The 26,084-nt window shown below is 43.8% G+C and overlaps 1 long non-coding RNA gene across 8 annotated transcripts in view; it reads left to right on the plus strand.

Annotated features, from left to right (window-relative positions):
- Positions 1-2,282: 2,282 nt before the first annotated feature.
- The window catches only part of LOC110365819 (uncharacterized), a 158,718-nt gene continuing 134,916 nt past the window's right edge, over positions 2,283-26,084 (plus strand). For 7 of the 8 annotated variants that reach the window (XR_010467090.1, XR_010467097.1, XR_010467091.1 and 4 more), the window contains exon 1: positions 2,283-2,570. This is a non-coding gene — a long non-coding RNA (uncharacterized LOC110365819). Of the gene's footprint in view, positions 2,571-25,117; positions 25,237-26,084 lie in introns of those variants that run through there. The other variant, XR_010467093.1, reaches the window with a different exon arrangement.

The following is a 26,084-nucleotide window of genomic DNA, read 5'->3' on the forward strand; positions in this document are numbered from 1 at the left end:
TTAGTTCTTCAGATGTCACTTGTGGAGGGGCTGAAAAGGGACAATAAAGAGAACTATCAACACTCTGGTTGCATAGCAAGAGGTACAAGACAACGACACAGGACTTTACCCCCAAAATGCTATGAAATAGAATGGAGGTGCCAGCATCAATTTAGTACATGAACAAGTTGAAAGTTGCTTCCCAGAAAAATCCAGGTGGATGCGAAGAGAAATCTCAGTTGCTCACGGTAAGACCTGGGAACCAGGGGGCGAAGGGAATGAACTCGCACTGGTGCTGTGCCCGCGGCACTCAGCTGCCTCTTCCTACCCGAGCTGCAAAGTCCTCTGGTATTTTTCGGAAGATGAAAAATTATGGACAGCCGGAGGAAACGCAATTCTTTATAAAATGGCCTTGGTTTTAACTACCATACTGGATTGTTTCAAAATCCTCTCAAGGACTTCCGTATGTAAGTGAAAAACAGCCTCGCAAATTGCCAGGGTGGTTTAAATCAACTTGCAGTGCAATAAAAGGTGTATGCGCTCCTTAGTCAGGGGAGTTGGAAAAAGAGCCATCAATAACAGTGTGTCAGATCAACACTGAGGGCAAAGAGAGGACTTTGCTGGGACACGACTCTTTTCATTCTCTCAGGGATTCTCTTTCTTTTCTGTCTTCAGTTGCTTTTATATCTTTAACCATGGAGCAGCCAAGGCGGGAGAGGAACTGCCTGACAAAGGTTTCATTGACAAAGGTGTAGCATTTTTGCTAGAAAGCACTTCCTTCTCTGCTGAAGGCTTTGAAGTCTCGTCTTTGTTCTTTCAGGCTTCTTATGTTTTTTTCTCTTTAAAAATGATAGACAAAATACTTGAAAGTCATCTTTTAGTACAGGCAGAGCAACAGGAGCAGCAACAGAAACCCTTAATTTAAAAAGGTGTCATCATGCGAAAATGACATATTTGAAATATCATTTCCAATCCTTGTTAAGAAAACCGTGCCTTATATAATTTAAAGCTGCTTGTTGAATTTTAAAACATGTATAATTTGCTCTTCAAGTTGTCGTCTTCCTTCACTGACTATCTCGGCGTGCCCCGTCTCTGCTGTGATCTTTGGAACTCTTTCATGTGGCTGGTTGTGCTATCTGCGAAATGGATTAATGGCAATGACCTCCTTTGTGAAGTGTATTGGATCAGCATCAAAAAGTGCCATTGTATGCCAAGGGATTATTAGTGTAGTCTGCTTTTTAATATTTGAACAGTGTGATCGATTTTGCTTTCCTAAAACCTGAAATCCTAAACAATTTCTTCTTTTGCTTGTTAGCGCCAGGTAACCCCTTTCAAATCTATACCAACCTACATTCTAGATCCTACATCCCGATACCTAAACCTAAGATCCTGTCATTGCACTCACTGCAGTTTAATAGATAACTTCAATTAACCCAGTGTTGTTCATTCCTTTGTGTGAAGACCTGATTCTCCATTCCTGAGTAAATAGAAATGTCACCCTTGACTTGATTGGTAGCATGGCCAGATGTTTCAGGCACTGCAGGACCAGGTCCTAAGGCAAGTCTGTAAGGATCCAGGTGAGGAAAAGACACACGATAACACTGCCAGTGAAGGGACTGTTCCTGATAATGTCAGCTTAGGGCACAGAGATCAGCAACCACCAGAGCCAGCTTCCAGTGGTTTGACACTGTAATCCTCTACTGAAACATGGCTGGGGGAACAGCTTTTATTTATTTATTTTTCCCTCCTCTCGATTAACTCACTTTCTTAAGGCAAGTTTTAAAGCCCATGATCTCCAGGTTATTACTGTCCACCAAAGGGCTTCCTTGGCGTGGGCTGGGGAATGAAAGTTTCTTGGCACATCGGAATGGCTGATGTGCAGAGCAATTCCTTTTGGTGCTTCCAAAGCGTCCGGATGAAAAGCGATTCGTTGCTCTTAACAGTGTGTCCAAAGCACAGCAAAGCCCCGCGCTAGGGGAGATGATGGGGCTTTTTACTCCCCCACCCCGCGGACGAGCAGCCCTTCGGTGTGCGTTTCTGCAGGAGCGCCGGGTGCTCTGCTCAGCCTGGGGAAACTGGACTGAGCTCAGAGCCGAGTGGAGCAATAGCAGGACACACTGCAGCCGGACAGACTGCAGCACGCTCAGACCCGCGGGTTTAGGAAAGAAACGGCAAGAAAAACACGAGGCCACGTGAAGCCACGAGTGCATTAGCCCGCAGATGCTGTTTTCTGTCTCAGGTGTTTCACATCATTGGGAACCCGCCGGTTTGCGGGGCTGGTGCTGCCCAGCTGCGCACCGCCCCCCCGTGAGCGCAGGTGCAATCAATGAGGTTGATGGCTCGTTAGCAGCTTTTGTGCTCCGTTATCGTCCCATCCCTCCCCCCTTCCGCTCGGGTAAACGGTCACTCCTCGCGGTCACCTCCCCCGGCCACGGAGCTCAGCCCTGGGAGGGGGGGGGCAGGCCTGGAGAAGTTTCTGGAACAGCTCCAGGCGGGTCCCCGCGCTGGAAAAGGGTCTTTGGGGAGCGGAGCCCCCGGTGAACAGGGACTGAGGAGACTCCCCGGGACTGAGAGCCCTCACCTGCCCCTTGGTGAGTGATTTTCTGCTGGAAATACCCCTGAGTATTTGCCTCCCCGCCCCGGGCAAGCGGTTATTTCTGCTGGGTACCCTGGGGTGAAGGGGCCGCCTCGTGTTGTGAGTGCGGGTGGGATTCCTGTGCGGTCGGGCGGCAATAATATCCCCACTGGTACCTCCAACCGGCGCTTTATTAAATGTTGCCAGAGTGTTGAGTAATTTTGGATAAACCCCGTTTCTAGTTGGTTCTCTGCTAAACAGCTCTGGTTAGAATATAGTCTGTTTGGAGCTTATTGCCTGTCTAAATTGATTCCTGGGGTGTCTCCATGACGCCTATCCAGCTTCTTCTGCAACAGGCTTTTTTTCTTTGGCAAGCACAGACCAGAAGCAGGTTGGGCTCTGGGTGCCCCCCCAGCTGTTTTTTCCCCACATCCCTGTAGTGTCACATGCTGCACATCTCTGTGACACCTGCACATGGACCAGCTTGGTGCCCCAAGGGCCGGTGGTGACACCGACCACACCGGCTGTTCCCAGCAAGCCCAGTCGCTGCACACGTTGTACTGTGTGCTCCCCAGTGTGAGCCACCGTTGCCACACCAGCACAGGACTGTTCCTGCGCTGATAAACCCTCTGAATGATAAGGTAGCTTAATTCAGGGAAAATATCACAATAACACCATAAACTGCCCCTGTGAAAATACCTTAAAATCCAGACGGGCCAACTGTGCCTCGACAGCTGTACATATGTGTCTTGTTCCCATCTCCCTGAGCTGAGCAGTGGAGCTGGGAGAAATATTATAAACTGTGAGTTTTCAGCAAAACACTTGCCCAGAATTTCCTAAAAATTTTATAAATATATAAAAGGAGTATTTTTAGTGGCGGCTATTGTGTTGCAAAGTCCATCCCAGTTCTACTGAGCTGAGTTTTCCTTACATTCCATAATTGGGACAGTTCAGGGGTCATTCTGTATGATCCATAAGGAATTGCAGTTACTGGGATTTACAGGAGAAAAAGGCAATTTTTGCCCCCGTCCCTCCTGCAGCTCCTCCGTCTCCTCCAGGTTTGCAGTAGCAGCATCTTAAGACAAAATAAACCCCAATAAACCAGACGAAATGCTGGTTTTTGTTTTATTTTTTCCAAATCCCCATTGTTAGAATAAGCAATGCTCAGCTGGAAGCCTAATAAAACCTTTGAACCGGTAATTTGCACCCATTCTTTTAAAACCTTTTCCCATTTTAAATATTAGTATAAAAAGGGGATTTGAGGAATCGGTATCGCCAAAGCAAACATTTGACACACTGTTATATTTGAGTCGTATTCTATGAAGCTGAGGCACATGAACCCAAGCTGCTGCTGTTCTGTGAATCAGTGCTTATGAGCAATAAGGGCAAAAGTGCTGGAAAAAGCCCCAGTTTCCCTGTTTGTGTGCAGGCTGGTTTGAAACAGTAGCAGGATTGCACCCAGTTGGTATGGCAACAAACTGTAAAAAGAAAATCCCCTTATTTAAGGCTCTGAAGGATATTGACTAATTTCTATCTTTCATCATGAAAACAGTAACGCTGACACACTTTGCTGTGCCCTAAACATTTCTATTTGGATGTTGTCGTGGAAACTAATCGGGCTGAAATGTGACTTTGGGTTCTGTTTCTGAAAGGATGCTGCACCATACCGGATTTCAAACCCAGACCTTGTTAAGCGTGTGCTTAACTTTATGGACCAGAGCATGTAAAACTAAATCCCCATGTGTTTCTAGGACTGAGCTCCTGGATCTTGGAAGCAGAGAGATGCATCTAAAAATTCTCATAGTAATAAACAAGTAGTTTTGCGTGCAGAGGGTTTAACGAAAGCTGCTTTTCAACATCTCTCCCTCTCTTTTCCTCCCTCTAATGTGTTTTCTGATGCCTGTGAGGCGGGGGAGGCTCCTTAGCATTTGGGAGCTGTATCTCCCACACAACTCCTTGTTTCGTGAAATCTGTTATATAAGGTTTGATACTTGTTTGGATACTTGTTTAATAGGTTTGCTTGAAATCAGTCGGTAATTAAAAACGTTTGAAATAGAAGGGAATGGTGAAGAAATCTGTACAGCTCTAGCACACAAGCCTTGTTTCTTCAGGCGTCCAGCTAAAACATGTAACACGTTGAAGGTGAAAAGCAATGCACTGGTCCAGTGCTCTGTATTTGTCATCTGTGCTTGCAAATCCAACACTGCAGCTTTCTGCTCCTGCTGGAAAGAAAAACAAACTGAAAACAATGGGAGAAACCACAGAGCCCTGTCTGGAGCTCTGGGATTTGTGTGGACGGGGCCGGGGCTGCTGCGGGGGATTCGGTGATTTCCCATCACCAGTTTGAAAGGGACGGTCCCGGTGCTGGGCCCGGGGCTGTGTGAGCTGCGGTGATCTGCGGGCTGTGCGTGGGAGCAAAGGGGTGACCTTGGTTTAGTGTCCTCTCTGCAGTGTGCGCAGTCAGGCCAGCCCAAAGTCTGACAGGAAAACAGAGGTGTTTAAACCCTGAATTGAGCTCCCTCAGTCATTTCCAGGCTCCCTAGGCTCCATTCTTAATGCAATCCTAGCAGTGCGGAGTGAAGATGGGGGAAGGTTTAAATGTGTGTTTCTGAAGACAGGTGGCCTGCAGCACCCAAGAGCGAAAAATATACACAGGAACATCTTTGGTTTTCTGACTCTCCAGAACAAGGAACAAGTTTTAAAGTAAAAAGCTGAGTTTAATGAGTGATACCAAAAATTGCTGCATGTGAATCACACCAGGTTCTCATCAGCAGAGGCACAGATTTCCATGGGAATTGAAAAGAAAAAGCAGAAGAGGGTCGAAAAACCTCAGAGCTCCTGTTGATGTGCTTCCCCGTCCCGCTGTCCCAGCCGCGTCTGTCCTGCTGTCCCCTCCCCAGCAGGACACTGGGACTGCAGCACCGAGGGGCCAAACGAAACCCGGACTCACAAGCGTGTTGCTGTTTTTCCTTTGCTTGTGGCATAAATCAAAAAGAAAGAAAAAAATAATCTGTTAGCACAGAGCTCAGGTTTGTGTATTTTTTTGCCAGCTGCAACATGCTACCCTCCGAGGGGATCACGTAAAACCAGCCATGGTTTAGGTTGGAGTGACATGTCAAACCCAAACTGTAGGTCTGGCCCCTCTCAATGAATTACAACTTTGTCAGGAACCTATTATATATATACACATATATACATACATATATGTATTTTTTTAAAATTAAGGTAGGTTTTTTATCAAATCAAATACCTGCACACTAAATTATATTCCTGGTGCCAGCCTGGCTCTCCCTCTCTCTCCCCTGCTCTCTTTTCCTCAGTGTTACGATACAGGGGGTTTTGTTCCGATGGGGTGAATGGCGAGATCCTGGAACGCTGCTTGACCTTGCCACATGGATTGTTTTTTGGGTATTTACCACAACATGTCCCAGTGCTGTTGCCTTAATGATAAAAGTATTCCGAGTCAAAGAGTGGAGGCGGGGGGTTGTGGGTGAAAGGAAGGAAGGTGAATCAGTAATGGAGTCCAGCCATCAAAGATGTTTACTCATCTGTTTTCTGAAACAAGTTTGTTTTGTTTATTAATAGGGCTTGAAATGCCAAGGGGAAAGTTGAATTAAAAATGCCATATGTTGCTCTGGCATGGAGTCTCCTTTGTACTGGCTAAAATTGGTTGGGTGCTGGCTTTTCCCCTTCTTATCCACCTCGTCTCTCTGAGGAATAGATGCTATTGTTATTTTAGAGGAGGCTGCAAAGCCCAGCAAATGGAAGCAGTAAGAGTTCACTGGAGATGTATTTAATCCACAGCCCAGCAGTTTCTATGGTCAGATACTTCAAAATCATACACGCAATAATTAGAATTTAAGATGCTTTCAGCTCTGCCTACAGCCAGGAGGCGCTTCTGCTGTGATTCTGACCTTACAGGGGAAGAAGTAACACACTGGGAAAGATTAGGCAAATTAAATTGATATACAGCATCCCTATGCCTAATAGTTAGATGGAGTGTATCCTAGGGAAAAAAATCTGTACCTGGTTAACAATACATCCAGCTAAATATTGGCATAAAATCCTTCCTTTGTGCGCTTCCCAGGAGCGTTATGGTTTGGTTTTTAGAGAACTGAATTCAGAGCGCCCTTGGGGGTAGAAAAGGTTTCCTCAAGGGGACCTCCCCAAACCACAACCATTTCTGAGGAGAGAGCATAATGGAAAACCCCTACTAATCCTATGTCACACGTGTCTGGGCATTGGGCTCATGCGTGAACTGAAGGAGGCTCGTGCTTGTAGGATCAATTGCAAAGGTAACACGGTGATGGAATACGCCGGTGTCTGAGCACAGCAACGCTGCGGTAACTCCAGCCCGTGTTTAGGCTGCCCTGCACTCCTGCGATTGTTTGTGATGGGAGATGAGAGGCTGCAGGAATGCTCTGGGGGAAAGAGCACATCTCATGGACCGGTCATGGAAGTGCTTGTGCCGATGGACACATTGAGGCAAAGAACGGAGAAGGACCAAAGATCAGACGTTCTCTTTTTTCCTTCAAGCTCAGGAAGGGCCATTTGGATTTTCATTATTAAAAAGCTGCGAAGGAAATATGTGGCATTTCTTGATATTTTAAATTGGCAATGATGAAATAAGTGGAAGATGAGAGTAGAGCTATGAGGTGAGGAGAGAGAACCTAACAGAAAAGACTGGATGTGTTCAGATAGTCTGTACGTAGTTGGAGGGAGGATTCCACCTCAAACATGCAAAGTTCCAATGGGCTGGAGGTGTCAGGGTGTAGAGGTCCATTTCTGATGGTTTGGACACTCAGCAGTGAACCTCAATTTCTTCCTCTGGCTCTGTTGTATGACCAACCCTGCCCTTCTGAACATTGATCTCATGACCCCAAAAGCTGGGCTTAGAGTCACTCTAGTTCAGGCTTTTATCATCTGAGTAGGAGCTGATGAGGTCAGAGTTGAGCACTGTGATTTTAAATGTCCAGGAATATCAAGGCAACTAAATCTAACAGGATTATGATGTTCCTGTAGGTCTTTTCTGACCACCAGTTCACAATTCAAGAAACAGAAACGTTCTTTAACATTCGAGGTCTTACGTGGTCTCCCCAGTAAGCTGATCTTCAGGACAGGGTCACTGAGGGCAGATGAAATAGGTCCAGCCTTACTCCTCTGTTGCCTTGTTGTACCCACAGCTCTGAAGGGACAGAATCAATCACGCGAGGAAACGGCTCAGACAAATGTTAAATGGATGTAGTCATTTAATTGCATTATAGCCTTTATTAAATAAAGGTACAGGAGAACATAAAGGCGGCCTGCTTCTATTTTTGATGCAGATATTATGCAAATGTATGTACCTGATTATGCCAATCTGGTGAACCCCCGCAGGTTTCTGAACGGTTTCCAAGCTGTCCCCCTCACTCGCTGTGCAATACTTGGTCCTTTTGTTCTGGTTCCTAAGCGGTCTCTGCTAGACCTCCGCTGCGTGTCCGTGTGTGCTCCCTCCCGCAAGCCGCGGGCTCAATCTGGCACTGGCTTTTCTGGCTGGTTGAAGAAAAGTGTGTTTCTGAGGTGAAAAATTTGCCTTTTAAATTTCTGTGTAGCTTAGACCAAGATTATAATTCATATCCAGGGCTGAATACCAAATGACCCTGTTATTCATTTCCACAAATATTCTGAAAGGCGAAGAGTGAGGCAAGGGAAAATACTGGCCTGAATCCAGTGCTGTTAGAACCCCAAATCAATGGCATTTATATGAAGGTTGGATTTGGCCTCCTCCATCTTTCACTTATAGCTTTAAGTTTAGCAGAATATAAATATTGCATGATGCCCCAGAGCTGCACCAGCCAATCTGCTCAAAGACGCATCTTTCCTTATTGAACAAGGCAAATATTGTAAAGTGAAGTCTCTGTAACAAAGACCTCATCTTCTGGAAAAACTCTTAGTAGCTGGTCTTGATACTGAGTGTTACAGGGAACTTGTGGAGACTAAAACTGGGAGGATAAACTCTCCAAATGTGGAAAAAAAGCAAAGCTCCTCTTTGGCAATAACGGAACAACCCGCAGTGGCCATTTACATGATAGATCATTAGTGAGAGTTTTCATCAAACTTAGTCCTTCTGGTTCCATGCTGACAGACCCGCGTATTATCCCAAGAATTTTCCAGAATAAAGAGAAGGAAATATGAACCTTATTGTAAAGGAGATGAACTCACTGGAAAATGTGCTAAAGATTTTTCAAGGATCTTGCAGTCGAACAAGATTTACTTTGACGTCTACTGTGAATTATGGTTTATTTCCACTCTGTGCGATGTGGTGGACAGTGTTGTGGAAACAACTCAGTTCTTAATCATGAGCTAATAATCTTTATATGTGACACCAAGAATGCTCCATCTCTGTGCCAGGTCAGACGCTGATGGTGACTCTTGTTGAAATGCTGAGCAATGTGATGCGTCCTTGCAAAACCTCATCCCACCATCAGTGCTTTTCCATGCCCGGAGCATTAACTAATGACCATCAAAATCTTTGCTCGTCTGATACCAATTGTTCACTCAGACATGAGTCCCAGGGAGGCGATGCAGCAAAATAGTGACCAAGCATGTGTTTAATTCCATTTTGGAATCGTTGCACTCTGGGATTTGAAATATTGAGATAAAACATATGGGTTTCAGCTGTGTCTCTGGGGATGCAAAGTTATAGTCCTTAGAATACATATTGTGTATAAAGCGCGGTTGTTATTTCTCCATTAGCACTGCCAGTGCTGGAGTTGGCTGTTAGCGTATCATTCTCCTGACACATCATTAATAAACAGGTAATTTCATACCCGATTTCCAGAGAGTGTCATGCTGAAAACCACCTGGGTTTCAGTTTTCATCAACATTTAAAATAATAATAATTAAAAGAAAAAGACGCGGACTGAAAAGTGGTGGTTGTATTTGAACTGGGACTGGTCTAATCGAATGACGGATCAATTGGATTTGAACAAGCGAACATACATGGTGGAAGGAGAAAAAGCGCAACTGGAACCTGTGTGCCCGGTTGTTCTGAAGGAGTTTTTGCAGCACTGGTGTCACACTTAGGAACCTTTTACTAAACAGCGATCTTACCCAAATCTTTGTTGCTTCAGTAGGATGTGCATTGATCACTTATGTCTTATCCCATGGATATGGAGAGCAATTTGTTCCCTTTCATAGTAGAATTTCTTGTGTTTGAAGACCTGATGTATGTTCCTTCCATCTTTGGCTGAATAACTCCAGTTCCTTCCACTTTCTTGTGTATCATTTCACGAAAACGCAGACTCACTAATCCCAATTAATTCTGCAATTGATCCTTTTCCAGAGGTGGTTACAGGAGTCTGCGTTTGCCAGCAGGTGTCACCAGAAGAGAACAATAACATCGACCTCTGGAACGCAGCCGCCTCTTGCAGGACCTGCAACTTCTGTCGCTGCACTTTTATATTGCACCCCATTGAAACTCATTTAGTCCATAATGATTTGTCACTATTTTAAAAAATAAGTATGTCCTGAAAGTAAGAGACCCCCCCCCAGCCAAAGGAAAACGCAGCAGGTCTGGAAAAGGAGGTTGGCAAAGTTGTGAGGAATTTAGTGCAATGGTTGCTGGCGGGTCGGGGTTGGGGATGGCACAGCCCGGGTCTGGGTGACCCGTCGCTCCCAGCACACGGAGAGTGGGGCAGCTCCTCTCCATCTCCTGCGTGGGGTTTGGAAGTTCTTCCATCTGTGTTCAGCACATCCAAGTGTTTGCACAACAGCGAAGGGAAACACAGATTTGTGTTACAGCCTCTAACTGAAATTTATTATGTTAATATCCATGATGTGAGGATCTCATCGTTTTACTTCTCCTCATCCTTAGCTTGGGGAGGGATTTCAGAGTCAAACCTCTCCCTGTCCCCCCAGTTTGCACACACCAGTGGGGACGAGTGTCCGTTCAAGTGCCGTATTCTGGTTGTCAGAAGGCAACGAAAACGGGGTGTTTTCCTCCCAAAGGTTCACACTGATGTTCCGCTGCGGGGCCGGGGCAGCAGTGCCTATGGGTAGCTCCGCAGAGGTTTTTAAGGCTGGTCACTTTTGTACAACCTGCATTGTATGAATTGGAACACGCTATTGAAAGGGGCTGGGAAAAATGTTTTGATTTTTCTTTTCTTGATTAAACCAGCAACCGCTGCATAAATTTTGGAAAGAAAACCTGCTGCAAACTGAGGGATTAGTATTTAGCTCTTTATCTAAATAGAGTCCATTCCCCCCGCATCCCCTCCCCAAAAGAAAATAACGTTGTTTGAAATTTCCAGGGAAGCTTAAGGCCTAAAGCATTGGGTGAGATGTAAATTTCTTAAAATATTTATCCATCCATAAGTGGCTACATATTTGACATTATTATAGGGTTTCTCAGTGTTCCATTTTATTAAAAAATATTTATTTGGTTTCTAAGATTACTGCTTCTCTAACCACAGAAAATTCAATTACCGAAAACTGCAGCTATCAAATTGGTTGAAAATAAATAGCCTTTTATCCAAACCTGGCATGGGCTGGTTTACTTTTAATACGTAGCCATAAAAAAAGAAGCTCTTTCCACAGAGAGCCGCTTGGTTACAGAGCAAGAAGCCAAGGAATACTTTGCATCATCAGGTTTTATTTAAAATAAGGTAGAGACTGGTTAGAAAATAAGTCATTATGAGACTAATTAGCTGTTCATTTTTCTCTTTTGTGTTAGCAAGTGACAGGTCTCAAGGTGTTTCCCTTGTTGTGATAAATAAGTCTTGTTGTCTGGTTCATCTGGGTGAACAGAAATGCAGGTAACAGTCCCCAATGGTTCTCGAAGTGCCCGTCTCCTACCTGGGGGGTTTACAACAGGGATTGTGTTTGCAAATGACAAATAACAGAAAATAGTGGTGGAAGAGCTGTTAGGGGTCACCCAGTCAACAGGTTCATTAATTGTTTTCCATCTTCTGTGGCATCAATTCCATCACATCTCCAGACACTGGATTGCAGAGGTTTATTAATGAAGTAGGTGTTTGAATGCAGATAAAGGCTTTAACATCCTTTGTGATGTCCGGGAGCTGGTACACCCGCGGGTTGGGTGAATATCTGCCTCAAACCTTCAACCACCATAATCTAATAACAATGCTTTAGCAAAGGGGAAACAGAACGGAGGGAACAAATTTTAAGAATGACTGTCACTTCAGCGCTTTGCAAATGGTCGGGGATAAAACTTCCCCTCTTTTGATTTGCGAAACAGCCACGTTGCTTTTCCAGTCTGTTTCTTTGCCTGCAAAGTCCCTTTCCGTGGTGTCTGAAGGCACCGTGTCTTTCAGCCGAGGTCCGAAGAGCATCAAAGGCTGGAATGTGAAACATCCCTGTCCTGTGGTACGGCCGGGCTGTGTGAACGGGTTCTGTTAGCGCAGCCCCTGCCCTCGCTGAGAGACGGACCTGCCCCCGTGCAGCGACCGCGGGCTCGGGCTGCACCGAGAGCTGCGGCCCAGCGCCACGATGAAAGCTGCCAGATCAAAGCTGGGTCACAAGCGAAGGGAGATAACGCCACGGGCACGTGGGCTCTCAAAAATGCTGCTTTTAAAGGGAGATTTGCCTTTTTGCTTAGAGAATGAATATCCATTGCGCAAAGGTAAACCTGACGGGGAGTTAAAGGGCTGAGGAGGTTTTTCTAAGCGAAACAGAAACATGTCAGTATTTAAAAAGAATCTCAGGTTTTACTGCTTTGGAAAGACGTTCTAAATTCCCTAGAAGATCTGTGGGAAAATTCGTGAAGTGCTGAGATGGGTAAAACTATTTCAGTATCTCCCGCTGGGCGCACTGAGGGCATCACAGTTACAACCGTTTCCTCGAAAACTGGAAGCACTTTGTAGTTCCTATTTACTGAGTTTTCATGCTTGGAAAACGTGTGGGAGGAGGATTTACCTGGACGTCTCAGAGCACACGGGTCAGGACAGCAACCCAGACCTTCCCGAGCTATCCCCTTTCATTTTCCCATCCCTCGGTCTTTGCAGCTGCTAAATAGAGATATTGCGAAGGGTTTTGTTGCAACGTTTAGTAAAATTAAATAATGCTTGGAAAGGGCTTTGAGAAGATTTTGTGAGGAAAGGACTCACTTAGGCTTGAAGAATAGTTGGCTGGTTTTCCGTCTGTGTGGTTTTGCAGGTCTGTACACACATGTCCCGTTGTACACAAAAGCCGCTTATTTTTTCAAGGCAGTTGGTGAGCGTATTAAATGACATCAAGTCATCCAGAGAGATTTCTTCAGCCAAAATGGCAGGAGAGAAAAGAGGCTGGGAACCTGCACTTTAATCTCTCTTCTGATGTGATTTCCCAATTGCATCGGGAGGCAAAGTCTCCAGAGCTTGAAGTCTGATTATGCCATAAGATAACACACCAGCGGTTATGGCACAGTCTGCTCTCCAGGAGACCTTTTTCCAGCTCCTGTTGTCTCCTTCAGAGTCTGCGATGCTGTTGAAATGTATTTTATGGATAAAACGGAGTTCAGGTACCTGTAACGGATCCTGCGCCCAAGGCCCGTAGAGCAGTAGTGTTGCCATCAGTTGTCAGCACGTAAAACCCGGGCTTACCTTCCTTATTTTTTCTGTTGTTTTTTTGACATTGTCCTTTTTTCATCCTTCTTAAAGTGATGGCACGAGGCAAACTAAAGGAGTTGAAATTACAGGAGCAGCTCCGCAGACTTCTTTAGCATACGACAATAAAAGGGTGTTGCAATGTTCTGTTGACCTGTGTTGGTGCGCACAGGGGTGTCCCCGCTGCCGTTTCCTCCCAGCCTGAAAAGCAATAAAATCCAGCACACCCTGCTGTGGTAACTTATCACTTGCAGCAAAAAACTCCCTGGAAGTGTGTTGATCTAAAAGGCTTTGCATATTTACCTATATTTTGAATGTCTGCTTCTAGATAACGTTGCTTTGCTCATTTTAAAAGCTCTGCCTTGAATAAAGAGCTCCTTTGGAAGCTTTTAAACTGTGGGTTAGTACTTAATGTTGCCTCGGTAGCAGATATCCTTCAGGTTGCTGTATTCATTGCGATGCATACAAACACCACATTGACTATGGTCCTGGTTTATATTCTCACTAAATCAAGGTAAAGGTTGTTTTAAAGCCCAATTCATATTAAAACTTTTCCTGTGGGTGCGAAGTGATTTGGACACGGGCACAGAACCCTCCAGCCCGGCAGCGTGGGGTGGGACAGGAGTTAGAAACAGTCGAGAGGACCCTTTGGTGATGGATGCCGGGTTGTAATTCATGTCAGAAGAGCCCAAACTGTCACACCCTGCTTGTCGCAGATTTATGGATCCCCTATGTTGTTAATGCTTATGGATCTCTTGCTGAACACAACCCCTCTTGATTTCTGGTGTTTTTCATGATCAAGGACTGTTACAGTTCTGAATGTCCCTGGGATGTCTTGAGGTTTTCCTCAGAAGGTGCATTGATGGAACAGTTGGTAGGGTGCTCATGAAGTAATATATTTTCTGTGTATATCTTAACAAGTTTCTGAGATGCGCTTTCATTTAATATATACTGAATGATCTATGCTTTAAAATAACCAGCTGATGAATGTGTATCCTGAAGGACCATTTGTTTGTCATCACTATTACCTGAAATGCACAGAACGCTCACTTCAAAATATTTACAACACTGTATCTTGAATTTGCTCACAAGTGAAGTTTTATGGAGTTGTACCTGTATGCCTGCAGCTGTAGAAGATTTAGACTTATATGAAAATAAAGTATAGCAAGATTTTAATCTCCTGTACATCACGATGTGACAACCAGCTCTCCGCTCCTCCTTCCTCTTAATATTTTTCCCAATCTGAAGTGATGATCTTAATGACAGTGAAGGCTGCAGATGTTGGATCAGCAGCTGCCGCGGTGGGTTCAGATCTTTCCTCCCACACCCCATTTGGGCAGCAGCTTCTCTTTTGGGTCTAACTCTGGGGGGATTTGTGTCTGTGGCAGAAAACAGCTAATTTCTGAGTGCTGCCATAAACTGTACTCTTGTAAACATGGCCTGCAAAATGAAGGATTTTCATTATTCCTATAAAATTTCACATGCGATATTGCATTTCTGCATTCTTGGGCTGGACAAAGCCCTGAGGTGTCTGGAGCTGCAGACTTGCCAAAAACATCGACATTACAAATTCAACGTCTCGTTTTTACCTGAATGTCACCCGCTGAAGGGAACGTCGGTAGCTCTAGTTTTCATTTTAGGAGACATCTGAATTGTTTTAACTTTTGACTTCGCCACTGCTGGTGGAAAGATGTGAAAGTCTGGCTGGTCCGTTCAGCTTTGGGATGTGAGCTCTGCCATGGGTGGAGAAGCTCCGTGACCCGTTGGTGGTGAATTGGGCACCTCCCCATGGGAACACCCCTGGTCCTGTGGCCTGGGGAGATGCGCTACAAGATTCTGAGTGATTCTTGTCATTTCTTGAGGAGCACAGAGAGCAAAGAGCCTTCAGAACAAGTGCATCCCGGAGCAGAGACCCGCGAAGGGAACCGATGGTGCCCAAACCACAGCGGGTACAACTTGGCCAGGCTCCAGACCTCAAACATCCCTCATTTAAGGGTTATCCAGATACAGCTTGTTAGGTTTGCTCATTATAGAAATTAGAGGCTAACAACAGTGTTTAGATACTGGTTTGAGTACTGGTAAAGACCATGGCATTCAGAGGTATTTGGACCACAGGTGTTAATTTTAATCTGTTTTTAGAAAGGCATGATTATTGCTGGCACAGCTATTTAGTTTTAAAAGTTTTAATTACTTGAGAACAAACTGTTTTATACAATTCCCATAGCAGCTAAGCTACACTTTCAAAGCCAAATACTCTGGCAAGTGACAAGATTACATAGTCTTTAGTGAAAGCAGAAAAAGGTACATGCACAGAGCACTTGAGGAAAGGCTGAAGTTGTGGTCCGGTGTCCATTCTGTCAGTCACTAGCAACTCATGTAGAATTTCATTTGAAAATCTGTATTTTAGGTACAAATTAGGAGGTTTTATTGCCGCCTTAAAGTGCGTGCAGATTATTTGACTTTCAAGTCACGTCATACCCAGCCAAGTCCAGTGTCGTTTTACAGGCATGAAAACATGGAAACTCTATTCTCTAGTTCCTTATTATAGGATTGAGTCTGTTGTTTATTGATAGTTTTATTTTAATTTACTGAAAGCAGAAATGGGGCTGAATGCATTGCGTGAGCTATTTGTGCAGTATGTTACTTCTTCAGTGTTTGTCTTAGTGTGAAGTTAGATAAAGAACTTGTACTATATGATTTAAATGGATGGATAGATGAGAAACCAGCTGTAGCATCTAAGCTAATAATTCATAATTAATAGGCTTTTCACATTTCTGAGTCTGGCAATATTCTCAGAGCAGCTGAAAATGTTCATCCTAATTTTCTTTGTTCAATATTCAGTTTTATGTTGAATTTGATTAGACCTTCAGAAAAGTTCACTCATTTATGTTAAGACGAGCCTACAGTTTTAATGTTGCCAGAATGATGGGGCGAATCGATTAAAATATGTATGAGGATGAATAATATTTGGATTACATCTTCTGCATTTTTCATGATGCTATCTGCAAAGCTTGGAGTGCAGCATTCAACTGGTTTGGAGTAAATCAAGGGACGTGGGTTGCTCAGAGCACAGATGGAGTTTCCAACCAGCAGTGAGGAGTTTTTGAATGCTAAATGATAGCGTATCGTACACAGAAATCAGCGACTGTAATGATGCTCAGTGCAATGCTATTGTTGGGATAGCACTGGTGTTTCAGCTCACAGGGTTTGTGTGAGACCTTTGTATTTCTGAAAGGTTTGAATGGGCACCAGCCATTGTCTCAAAGTCACAAACATTCCCGGTAGCCAGATCTAGATAATTCCCTTTGCAATAAGGCAAAGCAAGAAAATCAAATGTATATTGAAATCTGGTATTAACGCAACTGTTTCTCCAGGAATCTTACTGGAATGACTTTAAAAAATGACCCCCAAGGTGTGAATTAGCGGTGGGCTATTGCTTTCCTCTTCAAAGAGAAACATGGAGAAAAGGGAAACGAAACAAATGTAGGGATTCAAAAATAAATATCAGACTTAGAGCGAACTCTTAGAATTTGTTCGTCACAGTGCAAACCAGGATGCTTTGGTGTCTGTTTCCAGAGAACCTCACAATCAAATTTTCAGGATTTTTCATGGAAGTTTTCCAGCGCGGTGGTACAGAGGGGTATGTACACACAGGAGAGGAGGGAGCAGGAGTGATAAACTCCCTAATAAATCTGTCACTAGGAAAGACCCTTGAAAATACCACGGTCCTCAGCTTTCTCCAACTGCCACATCTCGTCTTTTAACAGTATAAATACCTGGGTTTAAAACTAGATTTCTCAACTGAAAATGTTAAATTTGCTGGCGTAAGATGCCAGCTTTTGACATCAGAATATAGGAGCATTCTATTAGATTTACAGTCTTGAAGTCCATAGTCCCTTAAAGATTAAACCTTCATTAAGTTTCCCCCCCTTTTTTTCCCCGTTTATTTCCTGCCTTTTGCTCACATCACGCTATAACTTTCATAAGCACTCTTGGTTTTAGTTCTTTAATAAAACCAGCTTTGGTGGAGGTTTCAAGGCACTTGAGATTCTCTAAGAACCTTTTGGAAATTCAGCCCTAACTCGGTAATTCAACCTTCCTTCCCTATCCCCTTGTCTCCCGTCATACATCTCCATTAAGACGCATCTAAAATAAGGCAGTCTATACTTTAAATAATTACATCAAGGGTTTGATTTTTCTTTCTCTCTTTTTTTTTGTCCCTCCATTGTTATGACTAGACAGAGGATCATACTGAGTACATTAGCCAGGCAGTGACTCAGGACACCTACTGCTTGGAATGCCATTGCGCTCTGAAAGGAGAGGGATAAACCCGTCTGTCCTCCAGCCCTGAACTCCACTACACAGTCATATTTCTGCCACAGAAATACTTTGCTGTCAGCTCCAGCAAGGCAGCGGTGGATAGCTGCGGTAGTTTGTTGTCAAAATGAAAAATGGTTCAGTGCAAAAGGTCTCATTGCTGGGATGCTAACAATCAAGGAACACTAAGTCAAGCATTTGACAAGGAACTTTGGTCTTGCTGTTAAATACCACTTAATATTGTCCTGCCCGATAATCCCTGCTGTTTAACAACTCTGCAATCATGGCTCAGCGATGGCATTATGCCTTTTCTGAAGGGAAAAACTAGGCCATATGTCATGCGTTTGCCTGCAGAAGAAAATACATGTCTCTTAATATCCAAGGAAAATATAGATGTTTCAAAAATAAGACAATTGCAAACACATTATGGTCTTGATTCTTTGGAGTGTGTGTCCAGAGCGGAGAGGAGCATGTCGGTTCCAGCTGTGGTTAGTTGTAGGTGAAAAGCTGAGTAACAGTCCTGCCCTCTAAAAAGCTTGTACGGATTGTGTGCAACCGAAGCGCAAATAAACGCGGCCCAGCCTTCATTCAGCAAAGGGAAACGGGAAGGTCTTGCTGTTACCGCCTTGGTCTCAACAGCTTCTGCCTTAGAAAGGGTTCTCTCAATGGATGGGTTGTCTTTTCCCATTAAGATTTGTTGCCTTCAGGCCACGACCCCTCATGTGTCCGTTTTCTACCTGGCCTCCCCGGATAAACCTCTGAGTTCTTTGGGTTTTCTTCTTGCCTTTCAATGCCTGTTCTCAAGTCATCCAGCCACCTCAGAGCCCTTTCTCCCTGTTGATGTGCCCTTTTGATGGTTGAGTTCTTTGTGCAAATAATATCCTTTGCTTTTGTGGGTTTAGTTCTATTTAATGCTGAACTTATAATTATGCATTATTAATTGGGGAGTGTATGATATGACAAGATTCTTCACAAAGGTGACAGCAGGTGTTGCAGACAATAGACCATCGACCTGAAAGCCAATAGGACATTTCTTCCTTTTAGTTTGGCTACAAGCCCAAGCAAGAAAAGTTAAATCGGCACAACTAAGCTTTGGTTTTGGTCATTTTTTTCTAGCAAGGAATTGTGTAGGCTAACGATGTAAATAATTTGCAATAACAACGTAGAAAATAGTGATCATGATTTTCAGGGAGTGAATTCTTGGAAGGGCAAGAAGCCCAAGCAGTTAAGGAAGAGCTTGGGGAAAAGAGCGGAGACCTGAAACAACTCAACCTCTCTTAGTGATGCTTCTGGGGAAAAGGGAGAGGAGCCGCAAGCTGAGCCCGGGGGCTTTTCTGAGTTCTTGCTGTTGCTCTGTCAGCGTGCTGTCAGGGCAGGCCTGCTTTGTATAGCATTCTGTTTACATATAGACCCAAATGGGCTAAATAACCATGTAGAAAGGCAAAGAAATTGTGGAAGAGATGGCTGATGGCAAATATTTTTCTATGCTTGATGTGTCAGCAGGGTTCTGGCAGGTGCCCTTAGAAAAATACAGCCCGCATTTCTGTGCATTCAACACCCCCTTTGGGAGACGCTGTTTCCTCAGGCTGCCCTTTGGGTTATGTTCAACACCTGAGGTGTCCAAAGCAAAATACAACAACTGTTTGAGGGGAGAGAAGGTACAAAGTTTTGTGTAGATGACATTTTGATCTGGGAAAACCAGTAGAGGAACTAGTCGGCGGTTCCAAGCAGCCTTGGAAAAACCAGGAGTTGGGCTAAAAGCTAAACCAACAGTAGAAGTCAGTTCTGTGGAATGGAAATAACATACCTGGGAGAGGAATGTGTAGGGCGAGGGGAAGTGTGGAGCACACCAAGCTGGAGCTGTGTTGGCCCTGCTGGGTGAAGGAGGAGTCGAAGTTTGCTGAAGTGTAGAGAAATCTCTGCCTGACACTCTTCTTGTCACCAGGTGGACATTCCAGAGTGCTGCCCATTGATCAGGATTTTAGACACAGTGAAAATACACCACATAACACCAAATGTATATGTGCAGTTCCTGTGTTAGGAATTAGCAAATCCCTTGACTAGATCGGCCAGGTGTGTATCCCTAATATTCAGCTGCTGTGACCTGCTGTGGAATATACTTGCTTTGAATCTAGAAACCGATTCCCAGAAATGACAGGAGAGATCGTTCTGTTCTGTTTGTTTCTCAGCGTTTATCTTGGTAAAACAGTTTTCAATGGCTTTATTGAGGAGGGGGGAAAAAAATTCAAAGAGCATTTCAAATCTGCGAAGTCTCAGTCTGGAGAAGTGGCTACTTTTAAAATTACCAAAATATTGGGCAAGATTAAGGTCTCGTATAATCCCTTCTGTCTTTGTGAGGTCACTCCCATGTATAAAAAAAATGGGGAGACCTCTGTCATTATTGCTATTTGTAGTTATTGCAGCTCTCCTTATAAAGACATTGCCTATTGTCATCATTTTAGATACATATTCCAAACCTAAGGTAAAGAAAATCATGTACTTATGTCCCTGTAAATGGAAAACTAGGGTGGTTTGACCCAGTTCTGCCACAGTAAAACTCCATTTGTTCTTTTAATCTAAGCTTTGAGCAAAGCAGCCCTTGGGCTTGCAATAGATGCGAACAGGGCTTATATAAAAAGGAAGCAAGTTAAAATAGTTTTCTCTTTGGAATTTGTCATGCTAGAGCATTAGATATCTCTGTTCTGGGAACAGAGTAAGCAGTGAATCACCAATGAGTTCTTTTGCCATAAAAATAAATAAATCATTGAATGAATTTAAAAAAATGAAGGAACTGTCAGAATTTGTGGTTTCACTGTCATCTCTCCTGAAAATTGTTTTTTTCTTTTTTAGTTCTCTTAAGTAGGTGAAAGGGTATCGTATTCAGAGTGAAGAAAAGGCTAATCTTTACTGAACAGCTATTCCTATGCAATGCATACCTGGTTTTATATAGAGTTGGGGCTTGTGTTTGTTTGTTTGGTTTGCTCTTTGCAGTAATGCAATCCAAACCCATCGGCTCCACGGGAGCTCAGTTCTGCTTCAAGTATCCTTAACTTTATGAGTTAGGCAGCGCTTGCCTTGTTCCATAGCCCCTGAGGGATGCCTTTAAATGGCTCTGTCAGTTTATTACTGCAACTCTGCAAGGAAGCGATAGTCTGCCAGACTGAACAAAAGAGCAGATATTGTGTCAGATATGTCATATCTTGTCAAATGGCAAGTACATGGCTACTGGGATTGGGTTTCTGTTTGCTGTGGATATAAGCTGGTCTCAATTCTTAGGCAGGATTACTCACCCTCTTTACATTCAAGAGATGAAATGGAAAAGAAAATTGTTTCAAGATTTCCAGTGCTAGGAGTTGGCTCTTTGTGTTGGAAGCATCTTGGCCAGGTGACAAAAATGGAGGAATTGTCCCCAGGGTCTCACCTGAAAAAGGGTTTTGTCCAGTCTTGGTATTTTGGCATGTATGTATGCGGGAAGGAAATGACTAGAAAAGATAGAGACAGTCTTGAAACTGGACGTAGAGCTGGAAATACTCCGTATCAGCTGAACTGGGAACTGGGCGAGTAGCTGGTGTGTGACTGGAAGGGTTTTTCATGCAGCCTCGTTCTTCAGGTGAAACTCCTTCCAGCCTGGGAACTGGGCGATGATGGGATGGGATGGGGTGTCACAGCTTTAGACGCTACAAGTATTTCTGGTAAATCAGACGGGGCTGCCTGTCCTTTGTAGATCTGGATTCACCAGCCTTCCAATTACAGAGGGGCTGAAAGACAATAGTACAAACAAGACCGGTGGCATTTCTAGTGCTTTTTAGACACTGATTCCCTAAATAGCCACTTTCAACAGACAGGGAAGCACAGAAAAGCTCCGTAAATTGCAAAGTCAAAGCTCCAAAATTGCCTGTATGCCTACAGCTTACCTCGAAATGCCAATCACTGGAGAGCCCTACATTTAGAAGTAAGCCTGTTATTAAAAGGCATGGTGATGTTCTAGGAAAGCATAAATAACCATTACCATATTTTTACCATTTAGTCTCTAGAATGGCTGTTATATTAGGAGATCCAGGTTTATTAATGGAGCATACTTACCAGCCAGTTGAAATGTCTCACTCTGGATTAAAAAATGAAGTTTCCAGGATCACTCTGGATTTAAGCCAAAAGTTTTGCCTTTTGGGTTGGCGAGTCAAAGGCATTTAGAAGCTGTTCTAGTTGTTTCCTTCTCGTTTGTGTCATTAGCTATGGAAACTAATGTTACTTAAGGAGGTCAGAGCGGTGCCCAGCCAGGATGCAGTGGAACTTTGTCCTCAATTATTCTTCATCAGCCTCTAATCTAATATAGCTTGCTCTTGAGGGATGCTTTGCAAAATTCTTGTGGTATAAGAATAAGACTACAAAATAGTTAGTAAATCAGAGATCTGGGCTCCTACCCTTAATTCTTTCATCTCCAACTATTCTGTCTTCTAATTTTCCTCTAAAGAAGCAAAGAAATGCCTTATAATATACCCCATCAATAAAAAAATCAAACCTGATTTCTAGATCATTCTGAATTCCTCTCCTTGGGCAGTTCACTGTACTACTTTACCATCTGGCCAACTGAGTTAAGGAGAAACATTCAGCTCAATTTTAGTAATCAGTTTTTCAACTGCAAGTGATTGGATCTTTCTCAAAAATGATAGGAAAACCCAAAAGTTAGCTGGGATCACATTCACAGCAATGTGGTTGGGAAGGAACAACTTTCTCCTGTCGTCTTTTTAAAGCTGTGGCACTCTAATGGTTGCTCTGAGTTCTGTACCTCAACTATCTCTTCTCAACCAGATATTCAGGACTAGATATGAAATGAAGCACAATGTTTTGGGCCCATTGCAGTTGTGGGAGATTGTAAGAAGGTTGAGTCACCCAAATCACTCTGCACCTTGGGGTTTTCCTTTACTTCACCAACAAATATAAACCTTATTATCCTGAGCTGCTTCCTGAACTGGCTCCTTTCCAGGGTTTTTCCTTGCCAAAATATTTGGCTGACTGTGGAGACATTCTCCATATTTTAACTTCCTAAATGGAAGTTAATGGGACCCACCTGGTCTGGTTTGGAGATGAGTCAGCAGAAGGGTCCAGCGTATTTAGAAAGAGTCCCTGAAAGTCACATCTAATAGAGACCTGAAGCCAATGAAGACCAAAAGCCAGGATTTACATCACTGAGGTTAAAACTGCATTTGCTTCAGTGCTGTGGTAGTGACTGCACTTCAGTATTTTTTCCTGGGTTTTTATTAGAGTATTTGTCCAGAAATATACTATTTCAAGTCTCAATTGCATTTGTGGTGGCAACAACTTGAGTGGGCAGTTTTGTGTCATCTTTCGTGCTTCATCTCCCATGCAACACTTGAGTGAGCAAAGACCCTGAGCTCGAGGCATCTTTGCTGGTCGTGTCACACAATGGTCTGAGCTGTAATGGAAATACAGTTAATACTTATAATTTCTTCCTCTTCTCGTCCTGCCAGATGAAATTGCTGCTGCTGGCAGCAGTTCTTCAAGACAGGTTTTAGCACCTCTTTGGTGGGTTTCAGAGCCTGTTCTAGGCTGGGGATAAGCCAGGCCAGTGTTACCTAAGCCTTGCAGATGCTTCTTTCCACAGTCAGGGTGTTCATCGCTCTCAGTCTTTCTGTCCCACTGATAACAAGGTTATTCCCACCTGTAGGAAAGACATGTAGCTGGCATTTTTTTTTCGTTGCACAGATTGGCTTCACATACAGAGGCAAATATCTGATTTTGAGTCCAAATATATTTCTAAATGTAACTTATTTGTATGTGTGCACCACAGTAGTCAAAAATAAAGGCAAAACAAAGTCAACTTGCCTTTCTTAGCTGATGTTATGGCCAGTAATGACAACTAACTTCTTTGTCTCTTGCCGGAGAAACCAATCTAACCCTTCTCAGTACACATCAGTCATTCTGCTAAGTACCAAGATCCAAAGTGGCAATCTTTCATTTGTGCCCCTTCCTTTCTTCTCTCTGGTAACTGAAATGCTGAGGCTGAGCCAAGGCTGGATGAACCTCTTCAAATGTATATTTGTGGTTTTCAGAGAATTCCCTCCATCAACGTTCAATGTTTCTAAGGGAGAAGAAAAAACTGAGTTAGTAGTAAGATGCTCCCTTGGAGATGGTGATAGTTTCACCCCCAAATGAACTTCCCCAAGAGGATGAATTAAAAACTGTATGAAGTGGTTGATAACAGGTATGAAGGAATTTTCTATTCTACTCTAAAGCCAGTTCCAAAATCTAAACAGTTTGTCAGGGAAATGCGAAACTGAGCAAGAGAGCAGTATGGAATGGGGCTTCCCCGTCTGACCAGCAGGGTAATCTCTGGGTGTGCTGGGAGCGGCTGCCTCTACTATGGAGCCCTTAATTCCATGCAATGTAACCAGCCATCAATTAATTAGACTCAATCCATGTATGTGTAATGAGGCTAATCTTCAGTTTTGTCTTAACTGGAGATTCTCTTATTTTTTTTTTTTAAGGTTTGTGCTGAAATGAAAGATACTTTTGTGACCTTAATTTCAAGCTAGTAACATTTTCATTTTCACCTGGGACTGTTACAAAACTCCCGCCACAGCACGGTTATTGAGGCCAGCGTCACATACGTATTTCCAGACAAATCCTTGTTTCTAATTAAAATAAACAATGGATTCCTCAGAGCTATGAGATCTTCAATAAACCAAAGTTGAAAACGAGAGAGAGAAGATAATAGCTTAATTAATAGAATCTGGCGCCCTTCCAAAGTACACTATGTCAGTTGAAGTATGTGAGGTGGGGAAACTGGCATGTGAAAAACATCTCTCATGATGAGTCTTGCAAGAAAATGCCGGACACGCTTCAGCAAACAATGTCAGGTGTCTGGTCCCCGCCGCTGTGCAGCGTTTCCATTCTGTGTATGTGCACCATCCTGTACGTTGTCTCTTCCAAATGTAGCAGGATTTGAAATGAATTCTGGTAGATGCTCAGTTAAGAGTCTAATTAATCTCTTAGTGCTGCCTGACTGAGATGAAGGGGGAAGGAACCTCTTGAGAGCGTCTTTGGGGAGTGAAAGGGGCTGTGGTTGTGGTGGAGCCACCACCGCTGTCACTGCTTGGGGCACGTCGGGCTGAGCACCCACCAGCAAGGAGATGCTCTTGCCAAGAGGCTCAAAGCAAAAGGTGGCAGATCTACTTCCACCTTGCTTAGGTATCACCAAGGACTTCCAATGAAAATATTTTCCCTGTTAGACCACTTTCCACGTTTCCAAAGGCAAGAGAAGGGTGCGTTGTGCCAACAGCACCAGTGGTACAAGTAGCCAAGATTTTTCCTCTGAGAAGCAGACATGGGTCAAGTGTCAAAATATCCAAAATGCTCCACTTCTCTCTCCCTGCTTCTCCCCATGTAGATCTAATTTTGTTGGTTCTCACTACCCACCCAGGTGTAACTGGTGCTTCAAGAGCCGTATAGCCTGCAGACCTTGTTTCCTAGAAAATCCTTCTTATTCCTTTCTCCACTGTCTGTAGTGGGAAGTCAAGTCAGTCCAGTTTTGTTTCACACAAAGTCATGGCTTAGCTGGAAACTAAAATTGCATTGGTCTGGTTTTCAGTTTGGCCAATAATAGCCAGGTAATGCATTCACATTACAGAACCCTAAATTTAGACGTGGAAGGATCACAAGGCAGAACTTCAGCTGGGGAGAGGCCGTCACTCCCATCTCCCGCGTCAGGGCAGCGCTGGTCTGTCTGGCCCAGCTTGCAGACTGGAGATGTCAGATGGGCAGGTGGGTCCACCAAGGAGGGTGGAAATTTGGGTCATCTTGGAAACCAGAAGAGCCGTGTCTGCTTCTCATTCCACTGAGCTCTGCTTTAAGGAAGGTGTTTGTGAACGGGTATTTTGCTGGCCAAGCAAATGTAAATGAGCTTGTGACTTCCCTTGCATGTCTCTAGATATTGGTTTTTGTGGATGATTGTCACTTGTGCAGTGCAGGACAGTGTGATGGGGACTCAGGACAGTGGTTTTTGTGCTGGGGGTGGAAGGGCTGTGTGGATTTGGGAGTTAATCATTCTTCAATGGCACAACAAGGCACAGCAGAGCCAGGTGCGTCTGATTTCCCCAGGGCCTGATTATCTCATGATAACCACATCCTCTGAAGTTGACTTTCTGCTATGTTTTCCCAGGTTTTTGTACAAAGGAATGATTTAGGTAAACTGAATTGACCATAAAATTTACCAAGTGTATTCCCCTCCTCCTTTTTTTAAGAACATCGAGTAGCCAGTCTGCTCAGGGAGAGAGGTTTTCAAAATGAAATAACCCCATTTATATTTGTAATTTCAACCATCTCCACTGAAGCTTTATGGACGTGCAGCTCTGTGATCAGCCTTGGGTTTGCTGAGATCAAGCAGGGGTGAAGGAGTTGGGAAGGATCATAAAGCAAATGTCAAAATGAACAAAAAATACAGTTTGTACATAGCTTGAGTTGCTGACGCTTATTCCACTGATGTCTTCTTTAGATCACTTATGTAATTCTACAAAGCAAATTTCTGTAGGTGATTTAGATATGCTATTATTAGTAGTAACACTCATAGTCAAGTTATGGATTCCTCAGCTTGTGTAGCCAACCCTCCTTAA

The sequence above is a fragment of the Columba livia genome, chromosome 18 (genome assembly GCF_036013475.1).
Source record: "Columba livia isolate bColLiv1 breed racing homer chromosome 18, bColLiv1.pat.W.v2, whole genome shotgun sequence".
Taxonomy (NCBI): domain Eukaryota; kingdom Metazoa; phylum Chordata; class Aves; order Columbiformes; family Columbidae; genus Columba; species Columba livia.